Source organism: Cupressus sempervirens, chromosome 11, assembly GCF_028749045.1.
Source record: "Cupressus sempervirens isolate cs-2001-9-10 chromosome 11, ASM2874904v1, whole genome shotgun sequence".
In the NCBI taxonomy this organism is placed as follows: Eukaryota; Viridiplantae; Streptophyta; class Pinopsida; order Cupressales; family Cupressaceae; genus Cupressus; species Cupressus sempervirens.
In genome coordinates this window covers 145,274,619-145,291,990 of record NC_143128.1, presented here as the reverse complement: position 1 = coordinate 145,291,990, position 17,372 = coordinate 145,274,619, and positions in this window count along the sequence as shown.

The window sequence follows — 17,372 nt, the reverse complement described above, 5'->3', positions numbered from 1 at the left end:
GAAGGAGGAGATATTTGTTAACTTTGGCTTGGGTTAGTAAGTTTTAACCCATGTTTAGGGAATGTGACAAGGTTAGGAGGGGATTAGGATTAGGTTTAAAGACATCTTCTAGAAGAGTCTAGATTTTGGATGAGGATAAAGACTTTCTAGAATAGTCTAGAATTTCCTAGGATGAGGATGAAGACTTTCTAGAAGAGTCTAGAACTTCTTAGGATGAGGATAAATTAGATTTTTAGGAAATAAATAAAGTTTTATTTATTTCAAGGGTTTGGGTTGAGGAGATATTTATTAAAACTTTTTTAATAAACATGAGGATTAATATTTAATTTTAATTAAATATTTTGAGTTGGGGTTAGGGGTAGGAAATGATGGGATTAGCCTTTAATCAAAATTAAAGATGGATTAGAAGATTTTGGAAGAGGTTAGTGGTCTTAAGGAAATTGGCTAAGTTTTGGGCAAAAAATAAATTTTTTATTTATTTTAGGATTTTTGGTCAATTTATTAATTAAATAATTAATAAATAAGGAAATAATGTTTAAATAAGATTTAAACATTTTTGGGAGGGATTCCTTAATTAAATATTTTTAATTAAGATAAAGGGATTTAATGGCATAAAAATTAATTAATTAATTAATTAAATAACTAATTAATAAATGATGATGTCATCAAGACTTTTTCAAAAAATAAAAATACTTTATTTTCTAAAGGTTTTTAGGTGTCTACATTTTGCCCCTCTTTGATGTGATGCTGCAAGTGACATGACATAAAAGATAATAAAACAAGATGCCCAAGGCTAGAGCAGAAGAGGAGAGAACGGACTGTGAGATGTCCCCTCAAGAAGGTAGCGGGGAGAGAAAGTGAGGCTCGATGGCTTCTTGAAAAGTACAAGAATCTCGGATGAGAAAGGAAACTCAGATTGGCAAAGAGAAGGGGCTAAATTAGCTCAAACTCTCACTATGGGAGAATGATAAAGGAGAATCAGATGCACAAGAGGAAGCAAGCTTTAGACTTTAGGGAAGGTGGAGGATGAAGGAGCGGAGCGCTATAAAAAGGAATCCAGGATAGGGAGATGGATGAGGGGATTATAAAGCTGATGCAATAGGATTTCAAAGAGTTAGATTGGCGGAAGATGGGTTTCGGAGATCCCTAGGACTAGGATTGTGGATCTCGAAAGATGAGGCTTGCTGGGTTGATTTGGATTGGTGGATCCCTAAGACTAGGATTGTGGATCCCTAAAGCTAAGAGTGATGAGTGATTCAAAGAGATACTGATGCATCAGCTGGGGTAGGAGAGACGAATGCTGGATATGGATGGGGGATAATGGAGATGAAGGAAAACCATTGAAGCTTTTTGAGCGGGGGGATACTTCAAAGAGAAGTACCACCATGTAGTTGAGCACTAGAATTGCTATAGGAGTATTGGTTAATTGCCAAGGTTACCAAGAACATCAAAGCCTTTTCACCAACCGTCCAAAGGACTGAAAAACTAACTCAAAACAAACACACAAGGATTGCCCCAGCATCACACATGAATCCTAGAGGAAGCAACGTGGAAACAACATTGGAGAACCCACAAGCAGAAAAGAAAAACAAACGAAAGACCTGATCAAGACCTTACGCTCTAATTGCCCCATTCACAACATACCATGATATGGAAGATCGTGGCAACAATGAGGAGGGAACAAGGAGATTTCTTAGAAAAGACACTTCAAGACCCAAAAGGGAAGATCCCAAATCAAAAGAAAGTGAAAATCCAAAAGAGAGTCGTTTGCCAACGAGATGGGTAGGACAAGGTACTAACAGACCAAGATCAGACTTGAGGAAAGCTATATCCTACAAGGACCTATCAGAGAGCACCTAAGCTGGTGGATTTGGATGAGTGATGCGTCTGGCAAGCTGAACTAAGAAAGATAACACTTTGGTGATAGGAAATCTAGCTAAAGGATACATTGGAATAGCTAACCAAGATGTGCGATGGGTGCAAGATGCTGATCAAGGACAAACTGACATGAACACTGGATAGATGCAATGGTACTAAGCTAAAGAGGATGTACAAGCTGACAGACCAAGATATTTACAAGTGAGCTAATCAAGATATGGTACAAGCTAACGGACCAAGATAGTTACAAGCAGGCAAAAGCTCAGGATGATAGGATAGCGGGATGGCTCGATGTTGTGCAAGATGTGAAAGCTAAGGGTGGGGTGATAGCGAAAGATATGGATTTGGCAGGATGCATCCAATGATGATGAGGGATTTTGTGACCAAGGATAGCTAGAGGAGCAGGATGAGATGGCTGGATAGGATGGTAGATAGCTAGGATTATGATGGATATAAAGAGATGACATTGGATTTGCATGAGGATAGCCTAGAGCTAGATACCAATGACAAGGGAGGATGGACAAGACAAGATCTCCAAGGAATATAGTGCCCCCAATTAGGAGATAACATGCGGAAGGAGGTCTTATGATGGATGTGATAGGATTGAAGCTAGGATGGAAAATGATGAAGGAGCTAGGGAGATGGATGATAGCTAAGATGATTGGCTGAAGCTGCATAAGATTAGTGGATGGTGTGAGATGGAAGCTGGAGGATGGAGGATAGGTGGATAGATTGGAAGATGGAGGTGGATGTCAAGAGATGACCAAAAGCATGAGGGTGATAGGCTAAGCTGGGGATGGCAGGATTATGCATGACGCTTGTTTGCCAAGTTTTCATCATGGTACTTGTCCAAGGTGCTTGAATTGCCAAGTTTTCACCAATGGACACTTTATTTTTCTTTTCTTTTTTGACTTTTTGACTTTGGACTTAGCTGGAATGATTTTGGCTTTCTTCAGCTATTTTGGCTTTTTTGGGATTTTTCACTGGCTATTGGAATGTTCAATTTTGTTGCTAGCTGTTGGTACACCGGATGTGTGATTTATGCAATAGATCGGATTAGATGGGATTGATGGTAGGAGATGGAGGGATGAAAATGCTGGAAAGGAGCATGCGATGGGGATGCTTGCAAGAGCAACATTGGCACATGTTGGAATGGGTGTGAAAAGAGCATATGGGGGATAGATGGTAGATGCGGGCATGATGGAGGATTTGTGGAAGCGTGCTTGGGGATATAGGAACCCAAGATGGAGTTAGGAGATGGGGGACATGAGTCACTAGATGGGGGATTAGCAATGGTGGATGCCATTATGCATTGGGTTTCAAATTTTTTCTTGGGGATCCACATGGTTTTGGATTTTCTTTTCATAGGCTTTTGCATTGTTTTGCATTCTTTGATTGGATTTTGCCTTTTTGAAGTATGTCTTTTAGAATAGACATATGATTGCCTAGGATGTGGATTTTTAGATTTATACATTTTGAAGTTGGCATTTACATTGTTGTGGTAAGCTTTGGGAAGATGGTTAGGAGAAGCTTTGTGAGATGGAGAGGATATGAAAGAGCATGTAGGGGGATGATGATGGATGATGTGCCCTGATATGTGCCTTTGTTGATCTTGCATAGGAATGGATGGAATAGGATTTTTATGATGGCTAATAGGAGGATGGAGGATGGTAGATTTTGGGACATAGGGACCCAAAATGGATTTGGCGGATGAAGGGGGGATATGGTAGGTTGTTTTGGGTTGCAAAGATGGTGGAGGGGGGATGACATAAGATTTCTTGAAGGAGTGATGGGAGGCTGGCATGGTGGGCTTGGAGATAGGCTCGGTTTGAGGGTGTGGTGTACCAACACCTTTAGATGGTGAGCCTTTGGATACATATCCAAGACCATGAAATCCTAGATTTTTTTGTGCAATAATAGGCTCTCTGATTCCTTGCTCTTGTGGTCCTAAACCTTGACCTTGATAATGCCATCGATTGAGCATTTGAACAAGCTGAGGAAACTTTTTGCTTGCAAAAAAAGGTAGAAGTGATTTATTAGGTGTATTGCAATGGGGAGATACTATTCTTAATTCTTCTGCTGAGTGAGAGCCACCGTGGATGAATGTAAGTGAACTAAGAGGGTAGATTATAGATGGTGGAATAGCTTGGATAGGTGGTAAGATGGAAGCATGGAGCGGGGGAGATGGAAGGATAGGATCTTCATGCAGCTGGTGGGATGACAAGATATCTTGTAGTGGAGGAGATATGGCTCGAGGTTTTGGAGATGGAGGAGATGGTGACTACACTATGGATGGAAGACATGGTACGACGATATCTTCATTTATGCTTTGGGGGATGTCAACATGCTTTTGGGCAGGATCTTGATAGGATTGGTTTGGAGTGGATGGTGCGATAGGAGGTGAAGGGATGGATTCTTCAAAGGCAGTAGATGGATAGATGGGAGATTCAGTAGTGGAGATGGGTGAGTAGAAGATGGATGCATAAGGGTCATTACGAGAGATTTGGGAAATGCTTGGAGGCGATGTGGATAGGATTTGGAGGGATTTGATAGGTGGTGGGATTTTGATGCTTGCGAGAAGTGGAAGGACTTTAAGCAATTTGATGGATGGTATGGGGATGATAGCTATGGGAGATGGAGGTGATATTATAGATGGGGAAGCTTCATCACTGACTACTTCACATGGTTGGATTAGATGACATGGCTTATCGACTGTTGGAGGCAACTTTTCTTGTATTTCCTCTAGGAGATTCCTTGGAGACTCATGTGTCGAAGGTGGATGTGGATTGACAGGAATAGCTAGTGTGATGGGGGTGGAAGATTGGAAGCTTGGTTGATGGGGTGATGGAGGGGAAGCTAGAATATCAAATGGCATGACTAGATAGTTGGGAATAACTCTTGGATTTTGGGGGATGCTTGGGGGAATGTTTCTAAGGCTTTCAATATACCCGTCATAGTCAACAAGATTTTCATCATCATTGGAATAGGAGGTGGCAGGAGCAAGGACAATGCAACCAAACACATCATGATAGGATTGGTACTTCATGCTTTTATGGTGAGTTTGATGGGGATGGGGTCTTGCATATGGATGAAAATGAAAGCTCATGGTTGGATTTGGATTAAGCACAAATTTTGGATTGGCTGATGAAAGATTTCCTAGGGAGAGTCAAAGCTGCATAACAGACCTAAGGAGGATTGGCTGGAGATTTTTGGCTTTCCTGTGGATGGAAGACTTCAAGGGTATGTTGTCAAAAGGTGAGAGTTTTTCTTTCCTATGCACTAGATTTGGTGGTGGCTGTGTCAACTTGAGGATAGACTAATGATCCTATGGGCATGACATGAGATTGACCACTTGTGGATCCCAACCTTTAGCTCAAGGTGATGAGGGATGCAAGTGACAAAGCTAGATTACCCTAGACAATGCTCTGTTAGAGGGATAACCTTGGTGAGATTGGTTGATTGGTAGGATAGATTGATTGGATAGCAAATTTTGGCAAAGTGACAACAACTCCTTAAAGGCTTGGGTGATTTTGGATTGGGTTGCTAGCTGACTGGAGGTATGATTTGGATGGACCTTGGATTTGGGATTGTTTTAAGGCAAAGAACTAGATAGATTTGGTTGCAGCGGGGGAGCTTGGATGATTTTTTGATGAGGTAGTGACTGCACTAAGTATGCCTTGAGCTAGGAGATTTCTACTTTTTTTTTTGGGATTTTGACAAAAGTTGGCAAACATTCATTCAAAAGATATGAACAAACAAGTAGAAAAAATTTTGGAGCAAGCATGTCAAACACACCAACATCCTAGGAAGCTTTCTACAAGGATAAAATTTGTTATAGCTAGGGAGTCCTCGATATACACAAGGTACGTGAGGCCCAAATCCATAGATGAAACCAAAAAGATGTCACACAACCGAGAGGAGAAGTAACCCACTTCTCCTCTTTCACTTCTCAAGGGTATAAAGTTCCTTGAGGCTTAGCCCAAGTGACAAAATCTTGATTCCAAGAGAGGTGTCTTTGGATTCACCTCCTGATTTTTATACTCCGCCGGAACGCTGGAGTTGAGGTCATCCCAAGGGGTGATGAAATCCCCAAGCAGGCCTCCTAAAAAGATAAGACAAGATTTTGGATCCTAATCTTATGCACCTAAGATGGCCTCGAAAGACGACAAGGGGAGAGAAGACTTGGATGATCTTGGGCTAAAAAACACGCTTGTTCTTTTACCAACTGACGCTTAAGTTTTCTGATCTAGACTTTGCAAGCACTCATGTTTAAAATACAATGTTTATTCCAACTTTGAAGCATAGAAAAAAATAAAATTGATCGAAGAATGCGAACAAGAAGAAGAGTTAGGGTCAACAAGAAGGTAAACCTGTGCGCCCGGAGGCCTCCACGTCAAGTATCGATTGATTTTTCTTTAAGGAATTCAAGATTGAGTGTGAGTTTATTTTAAGCCCAAAACACAGGTGTGTGAGATTCAATTTCAAGCGCGTACCCGGAGGCCCTCCACGTCAAGATTTGTCCAATTTTTATGCCCAAATGAAGTGTGAGCGAGATTAACGCGCATTCAAGGAATTTTCTAACTTAGAAAAACCACTAAAAACCCAAGTTAGTGGAGTTTGATTTGCATGGAGCACTTAACACCCTCTTAGGTGGATCCATCCCCATAGATGGCACTAAGATTGCAACCAATGGTTAAATTGATGGGTGATTAAAGAGGGTGAGTCCAATTACAAACTTACTCAAAGCGTCTTTATTAGTTTTTATAACTTAGAAGATTTCAAAAATGTGGATTCTTTTTATGCTCCAAAAGATGATTATTTGATCTATGGCATTCAAGATTGGATTTTTCGTTTTAATCATGCATTCATAAAAAAACAAACTTGATTTTAATCCATGGCATTCAAGAGTGATTTTAGCAACATGCATTCAAAGACAAGTGATTAAACATTCAAATTTTTTCCTTTGAGCATTCAAGATTGAGATTTTGTGTGTTGTTTTAAGAACTTTGAAGTGCTTTGTTTTAACTTTAGATCATTCAAGATTGTTTTGGACTCAAAAGTGAAAATGACTCTTTGGACTTTGCTTTTCATTCAAGATTTTGTGTTCTAGTTTGCATGTTTTAAGCCCAAAAATGATATTCCTAGATTGTTTTGATGCATGAAAAACCTAAGAAACATTCAAGATTTTGCAACAAGACATTTGTTTGGAACAAATAACAAAGCTTTTTAGGACAATTTTGGCAACCATTTAGGACTCTTAGTTTTCATGAGATTTTTTAAAAGAACTTTAGTATGCACTTAGTGTTGATTTTGAACATTTTGAAATGGAAACTTGAAGTTCTTTTTAAATTCCCAAAAATGAAGTGTTCCTAATTTTGCATGAATGCATCTAAAACCTTGATGTTGCAAGAATGCAAATAATTAGATTGGTTTAGTTTCACTTGTTAAAAGATTTTTTCTTTTTTGCAAATTTTTAATTTTTCAATGGATTTAAGTATGATTTGGGGGTTCATTTTAAGCACTAAAAAGAAGTGTGTATGATTTTGCTTCCTTAAAAAAAAAATGGCCAAGATCTCCCACAAGAAGAAGAAGAAGAAGTAGATGGAATAAGAAGAATATAGACAAGAAGAGGAAGAAGAATTTCAAGTTCTTTGTCCACCTATAAGCTTGAAAAATCTGCAAACACTATGAGATAGATTATGAGTTCCTTTGTCTTCTTCATGCTCATGTGGACCTACAAAACCAATTTATACAATCCTACCAATCACAAAAACAAGAAAAATTAGCCAAAATCAGCAAATGACATACAAAACTTGACTAAAAAAGCTAATGAAGATGACCCATGTGGGGTCCCACTGGGCGTGCCAAAATGTATATGAGAAAATGTTAGTATGCTAATAGAAACCAAATTTAAATAAAGCTTCTACAAACTAAACAAAATTCATAAACTTCAAGATAGACTAAGATGAGCTCTCAATTGAGAATATGAGCCATTAATGGGCTCTCTCAATGAGAAGCTCTCTTGTTGAGTAGCTTTGTCTAAATAGATAGGATGTATGCTCAAGCTTTATGCTTCAAAAAGGGCTTCAATGGATGATTGTGGATTTTTGGTGTGGATAGATGGCTTTAGTATGGATTTCCCTCTCAAAATAGCATTATAACTTTACTTCATGGATTGTGTTAAAATGGCTTGGGAGAGGATTCCTTAAATAGGCAAAGGGCTTGAGGGATCAAGGGCTAGGATGCAAGGATGGGAAAAAGCTCATGGAGGGCTTAGATTGCATGAGAGGAGAGCACATGGATTGTGCTTCCTTACAACCAATCAAGGAGTGACACATGTCACATGGTGAGAGGATGAAGAAAAGGGGAAGGATGAGTCAACAAAGGAGGCTCAAGGGATAAAATCTTCATAAAGACCCTCATAATGACTTGTAAGAGCAATAAAAGGGCTTGTAAGAGTCATTTATGACCTAGTGGACTTCATAAAGTTTTATGGTTGAGATATTTTGAGGGTGATGAGAGAAATTTCGACTTGGACTTGATTAGGAAGGTTTTAAGCTTGTTTAGGCTTGTGCAAATTATTAGAGGATGGATTAGGATGGATTAGGATTTTTGGTCAATTTATTAATTAAATAATTAATAAATAAGGAAATAATGTTTAAATAAGATTTAAACATTTTTGGGAGGGATTCCTTAATTAAATATTTTTAATTAAGATAAAGGGATTTAATGGCATAAAAATTAATTAATTAATTAAATAATTAATTAATTAATAAATGATGATGTCATCAGGACTTTTTCAGAAAATAAAAATACTTTATTTTCTAAAGGTTTTTAGGTGTCTACAGATTGAAGATGACAAAAGGATACTGACCAAGAAGAAAAGACATCAGAAGTGCAAAGGATTGCTAGTGTGTAATTGGAGATAATGAATCAAGTCATGATTGTTAATCATTAATTGAATGGTAAAGTCATTGTGATCACAACCCTAAAATTACAAAATAAACAATTGAGTAATGATCTAAGAAGGGAAAAGAAGTTTGTTGAAAGTTTAAGCAAACCAAGTGAAGCCATCAACTACTTTGAAAAGTTGATAAGATTCCCTAGATCCAATAATAATACTATTGGATTAGGATAAACCAACACTAAAGAAGGAGAATCTATTAATCTTATATTGGTTTTGATATATAAGTAAAAATATACTTATGTTGTTTACTAAGTTCACACCGAACAAGTAATACATGTTGAGCATATTTTTTCTGATACTATATGTTGAGCAATTGATATTTTGGAAGTGTCAAGTAACTAATAAGTGTCAAGTCACTCAAGTACTAAGTAGATCATATGTACTGAGCTATTTAGATGCCAAGTGATTTATGGATACCGAGTCATTCAAAGGCTAAGTTACAACATTGAAGTTGTAGTTGATGTTGAGCATCAGAACTTCAAGTGCCAAGTTACACAATTTTGACATAAAATGGCACAAAATTCTATGTAAACCATTTTTGGGCTGACTTAAGGATTGATTTATGATCTTCATTGATAAGGATGAATCTTAATTATGAATCTCTATGCATTACATGCATCCAATTAGAAAAAGGGAAGGTTTAAGAAACAATATGGGTGAATTGCTACTATTGATTCATACCTAACCCTAAGTCACCTAGGTCTTCTTAAGGAAGACAAACCCTAAAGTTTCTATGAAATGCTAAGGAGAATTGAAGAGAGGTTGCATATGTAAACTAAGTATTCATGGTGATTAATGTGCTATCAATTGAGTTATATTGTAGAATCAGTTAAAAGGAGAATAGAGGAAAGGAATTAGAGGAAAAAAGAGATACATATGATTAGAAATGATCAAGTAAACATCAATATAGGGGTGATCTAACATCAAGCAATAGAGTGCTAATCGCAGGATCATTAATGAAACATTTTAATAGGTGAAATGGTTAAATCTCTTAACAAAGTAGTCTTAATAGGCTATTGTAAATCCTTTAATAGGGTGCTTACTCCATTATAATTTAAAGTCCTCTTACCAAGTACTTTTAATAGGGTGTTTAAATTCTTTTACAAGGTAAGATCAAACAATCTTGTGAGCTTTTAACAAGGTAGACCTTTCATAGGGTAGATCATGTTTCATGGTTAATAATTATAGCCTTCATTGGATACACTTTATTACTACAGTAGTGAAGATTTTTGGGTGTCATCCACATCCCAATTTTACCTTCTCCTTGGAGGGTTTCTGCATAACCAAATATCTTGTGTCATACATGTGTTGAATATTTTACGTTCATGCTATGGATGTATATGTTTAATTTGGTATTTTAATTTATATGCATAGATTGTGAGATGGATGTGTGCTGAATAGTTTTAGAGGTTGAAAATTTTAAGTGTTGATTCACTTCCCCCTCTCGCCTCCTCTCATAGTTTACTTCCCTATTTTATTTTTAACAATTGGTATTAGAGCACTAGGTATTTGAAAGTAAAGCTTTTCAACTTTGAGGAAAGATCTTGGAGATGGAAGTATACATAGTGGAAAAGACTATTGAGAATTATAAGATTGAAATACAACTTGCATTAGATCAGCTAAATGAAGTAAGAAATTATTTGAAAATATAATTGAAGAGATAGAAAGAAATTGCTATTGAAGAGAATGACACACAATACCAATAGATCAACACTATTAAATTATTTGTTGATGGAAACACAAATGAATTTGATGCAATAGTTATAGATTTGATGAAAAAGAATGGAATCCTAACTAAAGAAGCCAAAAATCCAAAGAGATAACAAGAAGTCTAATTAGTATTGTTATGTGAGGTGACTGAGAAAAAAAAGAATGCTAAATAGGAAAAAGTAATGATTGAAGATGACAAAAGGATTTTGACCAATAGACTAGAAGAGAAAATATCATAGGTAACTAGGATTTCTAACATGCAATTGGAAACTTTGGGTCAAATAATGATTGCAAATAATGAATTGAATACAAATGCTATTGAGATCACAACACTGCAGTTTTAGAATGAACAATTAAGAAATGATTTGGAAAGAGAAAAAAGAGTTTGTTGATAGTTTCAACAAATCAAGTGAATCCATTAAGTACTTTGAACAATTGATGAGATCCCCTAGATCCAATAGTGATACTTCTAGATTGGGATACACTAGTATTGAAGGAGAATCATCCAAAAGTGGAGAAGAAAGAAATAACAAAGGTAAGAACTCCAAATGTACTTGTCGTAATTGTGGTAAGATAGGTCATACTGTGAATGTTTGCAAGAGAAAGGCTGCAAATCAAAAACCTAAGTAGAAGTTCATGGGTCATTGCCATAAATGCAACAAACAAGGACATAAAGCACATGATTGTAGAACCAAGACCATAAGTACACAAAGATTTGAAGGATACTATCATAAGTATCAGAAGTATGAACATAGAGCATATGAGTGTAGATCCAATCCTAAATGATCATCAAATAAGAAGACAAAGGTGAACCACAATGAAAACTCTTATAATTTGGATTATAATACAAGGTATAGTTGTCACTACTATCAAGAGTATGGATGTGTTCTTGAAAATTGCATAAGAACACATTTTAGAAGCGACTACAGTAGATGGTTGAGTCAAACCAAATGTTTTAACTATTTGAAAACTAGTCACATAAGAAAAAATTGTCCAACAAGGTCAAAAGTACCAAGCAATGAGTTCAATAAAGGCAAAGGAAATTTAGATGTTGAGAATGTCAAAGATGAGATGAACAAGACATGGTAGAGAAAGGAAGATTGCAGCACATCAAGTTTAGAAGAGATCACTTCACCTAATGGGTTAGGTGATCACATTTCCTCCAATTAAGAAATCAAGAGGTATGTGGGACTCATATCTAAATGATATATTATACATTAGTTCCAAGGATTTAGTTATGAAAAGATTACATATACATGAATAAAGATGTAGAGTATTGTTAAGAATCTAGAAGAAATTTTTAAGTTTTTCTAGTTTTCATGTTACTGTCAAGCATGAAAAGTTTCACTATGGTTGCCAAGTGAAATGTTAGTTGATGCCAAGCTATCAAATTTGTTAGTGTTGATTGAGCTCATAGTGGTTGTTTAGTGGAATGTGAACTTCATGGAAGACAAGTGAGTCCAAATCTTTATTGAAGCTAAGCTTATCACTGTGTAAGCACTAAGCATTAAATGCAAGGTTTTGAGGTTTATATGATCAATTTCTATGCATTCAAATTTGAAGAAGAAAATGAAGGGAAAAAGGTGAAATTGAAAGAGATCATACTAGTGCTTGCAAGTTGAATTCAAAAATCACTTGAGACCACCACAATAGATTCAAAAAGGTATTTATTGTGTGTCGAGCTACATTGTTTAAATTTTTAGAAACCATAGTTTATATTATCGTGTCTAGATCTTTAGCTATAAAGGTTAAAGAGGGTAAAAAAGTTTTGAATGTGCAATTGATAAGTAATGAGATTAAACAACCAAACTTTAGAGCCAAACCTTATATTTCTTACAAGGAAGATCCATTCGATGCATTGTTGATGATATCACTGAGATTTTTGATGATTCAAGACATAAGATACTTCCATACATGCTAGGCTGGTAGCATAGGAGACATGGAAATCAGGGAAAATTATTCAAAATTATGTGAAAATAGAGCATTGAAGGATGAATTCAAAATCATAGAGAGGAAAGTGTTGAGTTGACCCATGCCCTAGATTTTCCAAATGTTTTCAGGACTGAATGGATTAAGATAGTCTTCAATAGAATTCATGAAAATTGGTTGGATAATGGTCCAATGAAGGTCACCAAGAAAATTGTACATAGAGTAATAGGTTGTCCAACACTTGATTGACCTAAAATAAGAGAAGTGAATCTAAAGAGGTCATTGAGAAGAATACAAGGGCAGTGTAGAACAAATGAGGGATGGCAATTAATATTATTTTAGATGCCCTAATTGCATTTGTAGTGAGGATAATAACAAATAAATTCTATAAATCTAGTAGGCTTAATAGTGTATCATGTATAGTTGTTGATATGGGCTATAAGATAGTCATGAAAGATCATACCTATGACCTTGCTAAGTTGCAGATGCAACAATTATTAAAAAATTTGGTAGCTATAAGGAACTCCAAAAGTGCACAATGTAAATTTGGCTCAATTCTTGTACATGTGTTCTTTTATGTACATAATACATTCCTCACATTTGGTAAAGTATCCTAGAAATCAAATAGATCTATTGTAGTGTAGATAGGAGAGTTTATTGAGAAACTTGGGTACAATTTTGAGTTAGTTATGACAAGTTATTTTGAGGAAGATACTAGTTTCACTAGTTGAGAAACATTTTAATGATGTTTTCTTTCTACTTGATACTAATTATACTTATGTTCAAGCTATTGCTCCAAGGGTATTTTGGCTAAGGCCACTAGGCTATGAAATTAATGGTGATGAAGCCTCTATAGAAATAACATCATTACTTGCAGAAGATGTAGATGCTAAGGTTACTACCTTTGAAACTTTGACATGGCCAAATTAGGGATTTGAAGACTGCCTCAGTCATTAGGAAGAAGAAACAAATTGTGAAGAAGTTACAAGAGAAATTTGGTGAGGGAGAGGATGAAGAAGTTGAAGAAGAACAAGAAGAAGATATACTAACTCAAGCACTATTAGCCTTAACTCAAGGTCAAGGAGAAGACCAAGTAGAAGAAGCGGAAATTGAAGAAGTTTCCAAGGGAGAAGAAGCCAATGAAGCACCTAAGAAAAAGAAGAGGAAATCTAAGACACCGGCTTCTAGTAAACCAAGGAAGGTTGTAAAACCTAAGGCTATGGGCCCCTCTGCAAGAGAAAGAAAAAGGGCTACTACAAAGAAGGCTCAAGAAGTAGTCAAGCCAAAAGAGAAGAGGTTTAAACTAGTCAGCAATGAAGAGGAACCTGAGAAGAGATCAAGAAGAAAATATGTTGTTCCATTTGAATCTGATGAAGAGAAGACAAAATATGATGACAAAAACCAATTTCAAGTGGTAAGTCACAATCCTTCTTCAAATATAGACAATACATGTGAGAATATAAAGAAAAATGTTGATTAATCTAGTCCCTTGCATATTAATTTTGATACACTTGGAAAAGTTGAGATGAACCAAGTAGAGGAGTCAATTTATGCCATGATGGCAACATTTAAAGAAAATCCAATTCATATTGCCAACTCTCTGCCAAAGGAATTATCTGATAGAGTTGAGAAAAAGTGGCAATATAGTCTAAACATAGAAAGACAAATTAGAGAGACTCTACTTGCTAGAGTGATACTAGAAATTTGTACCAAAATATAGGGTATTCAACATTTTGTAGAATAAGATTGAGGATGTTGTACAAAAGAACACTTTGATTTGGAAATCACTATATGGTTTGACAAAGGCAATAATACAGACATCTATTGAGGTAGGTGAGCACAAAGAAGAGGAACAATAGGTAACTGAGGTTATCGTAGTTGACACTGAGCTAGTTACACAAGAGGAAGGTACTAAAACAAATGTAGATACACAACCACCAATAGATGATCAGAAATAAATAGAACAAAATGTACCAAAAGCACTAGTACTAAGTGCCAATCCTTTACTTGAAGTGAATACAGAATGTGATAATGTAAATATTAATGATGTTTCTAATTATATCACTAAGAACATCAATCCCCTCACAACAGATGACTTGAAGAAGATATTAATTCAATCCAATACCTAGGCCAAACTTTGTGAGAACCCTATATTGGTGAGTGTTGATGAGATTAAGAAAGCAAATAAGGTATCTACAAGGGAGGAAGTACAGAAACAAGTTACACCTACAACCCCTCAATTTTTTATGGTACAACCTACATTACCCCTTATGGTATATCAAAGGAAGGAGCCAACTACTTCTATCCTCAATATATTGACACAAAGTACTCTAGTCTTAGTCACTATAAAGGAAACTAAACATGATAAGGGTGAGATAGTTGGAGAATAGAAAGATCAAATAGAGAAGAAAAAAGGAACACAAGTTCAAACAGGTCAGGTAGACACTCCTACACCTACAACACAAGAGAAAGGTGCATCTATGAATGTGGAGAAGGAAAATGATAAGACTAAAGAGATAGGTATGACTACTAAAGTTGAGGATCAATTAGCAATACAAACACTGATAACTTTACTAGAAACTACTACTCCTAGTCAAGCTCTTCATAGGCTAAGTATAGAACCTATACCCCTATAATCATCATAGTTGACCCCAAGTACATGTAAGGTAGATGAAGTCAAATCATTTGTTAATGTGAACTTGGATGAGGTGATTGAGTTGCCCAAATTTGATTATGCAACTGTTGGAATATTCAAATATGGAAAGAGTGCTTATGAGAAGGGGGGGGGGGGGTGAATCATAAGTATCACACTTTAGTCAATAAAACTTCTAACTTAAAGTAAATTGCATGCATGTAAATACATCAAATAAACATGTAACAAAACTCATGCATCAATCACTCATAACACTGGAATTTGGTAACCCAGAAACCCTCCAGGAATAAGAAGGTAAAACTGGGGTAGGGATGATACCCACAAAAATTACTGTAGCAATATTGTTCAACCACTTCTGATGGTTTGCCCTATTAAAGGCCTGCCCTGTTAAAGGCTTTACATTATATTAATAGTGACTTGGTTAGAGGATTTACAAACACTTAACATGAAGTGTCACCTGGTTAGAGGATTTTAATCACCTAATCAAAATGATCTTACAAAATAGCTGTAAAGCTAACCTATCACCATAGGATTTTTATTCTAATACAATTACTAGAGAGTATTAGATACAATAAACCTATAGATTACAATCCTTGATTGCTAAATATAGGCTCATTTTTTGCCTTCTCCTGATCTCGATCCTTTGTGATCTGATAACTCTTGCTTCTGAAAATAGATTTTCTTATACACCCTTGTATGTCCTTTCATATGTATATTTACAATGAAATTTTGTCTTCCTTATAAAGACTTCAAAGAATTAGGGTTTGATTTGGATCTATGATCCATATTGATTCTCAATTTCCCACTCAATACTTGTCTTTTACTGATTGGTTGCATGCCTTTATCATTTTTCTTATTGGCTACATGTGAATTGCTTGGAAAAATAAAAGATTCGATTATATCATTAAATCCCTCGAAGTTTACCTTCTGTCGGCTGCAAAAACTGTTTGCATCATAGTTTGTGCAATTTCAAACTTTTATGCTGATCTACTGAGTTACTTGGCTCCTAAAGTATTTCTCATACTCGGCACATGTTGTTTCTTGGATAGCTCGGAACTTGAACAAAACAGTATTATTCAGTACATGTTGTGCTCGACACTTGTTAACACTTAGTACCTATTGTACTCGACACTTGTTAACACTCGGCACCTATTGTACTCGGCACTTGTTATCACTCTTCACTTGTTATCACTCGACACTTATTAGACTCGGCACTTATTATCACTCAAAACATGTTACACTCGACACTTTTTATCACTCGGCACCTTATCTTTCTCAGCACTTACTCTTGATCTTGGTTGAGTGTATTGGCACTCAGTTGTCAAATTTATTCTTTAAGCTAACAATCTCCCCTTTGACATGAGTGGCAAAAACACTTAATTAAGATCCATGTGAGTCATTAATTTATCCTACATTAAAAATTTGCTATCTCAAAATTTTTGGTCCCGAAATTTACTATCTCAAATTTTCTATCTCCCCCTTTTATCATACTTATCATTCCATTCCTGTACTTAACTCTTATTACTTATTCTCCCCCTTTTTGACACTTATGTCAAGGGTCTTACAATGAAATGCCATACTTAGCCAAAAATGTGCTATTTACTTCAAGGAGTATCTTCAGAGCTGCATCCCAATTTGCTAATGCGACATCCAATGTCTTATGTTGGATGACAATCTCTGCTGCTAGGTGTACAAGTCCATCAAATGAAGAAAGATTGGGGTCTTTCCTGAGGACTGTCTCTACATTTATCTGCTCCTTGTGAAGTAGTTCCAAATGAGGAGTTATTGACGATTGAATTTGTATCAATTTGGCTTTTGTGGTTACGTCTCCTACTACTAAGATAGATAACTCTCTTTGTGTGTGAAGCGATTGGACAAAATACTTCTCACTCTGAGCTGGATCTATGGGGAGTTGCATGCTAGAAATTTTCAGATTGTTTTCCAAGCTCAGTATTTTTTGACTAGTGTCTTGTGTGAATGTGGAAAAATCACACAACTTGTTGTACAGGGAAAAGATGTTTCCTAGTACAATTTTAACTGTTATAACTTTCTTTGCCAGTTCTTCTTGTGAAAGTGCTATATCACCAAATATTTTACTATTTACTTTACATTGGAACTTCTTTTCTAACCATTCAAGCAATCTGGCATTTGTTTCCTGGTCTTCATTAGTCACCTGGTCAACTATATCAGATAGTTGTTCTATAATTGGTCTTGACTCATCTGGAGATTGTAAGC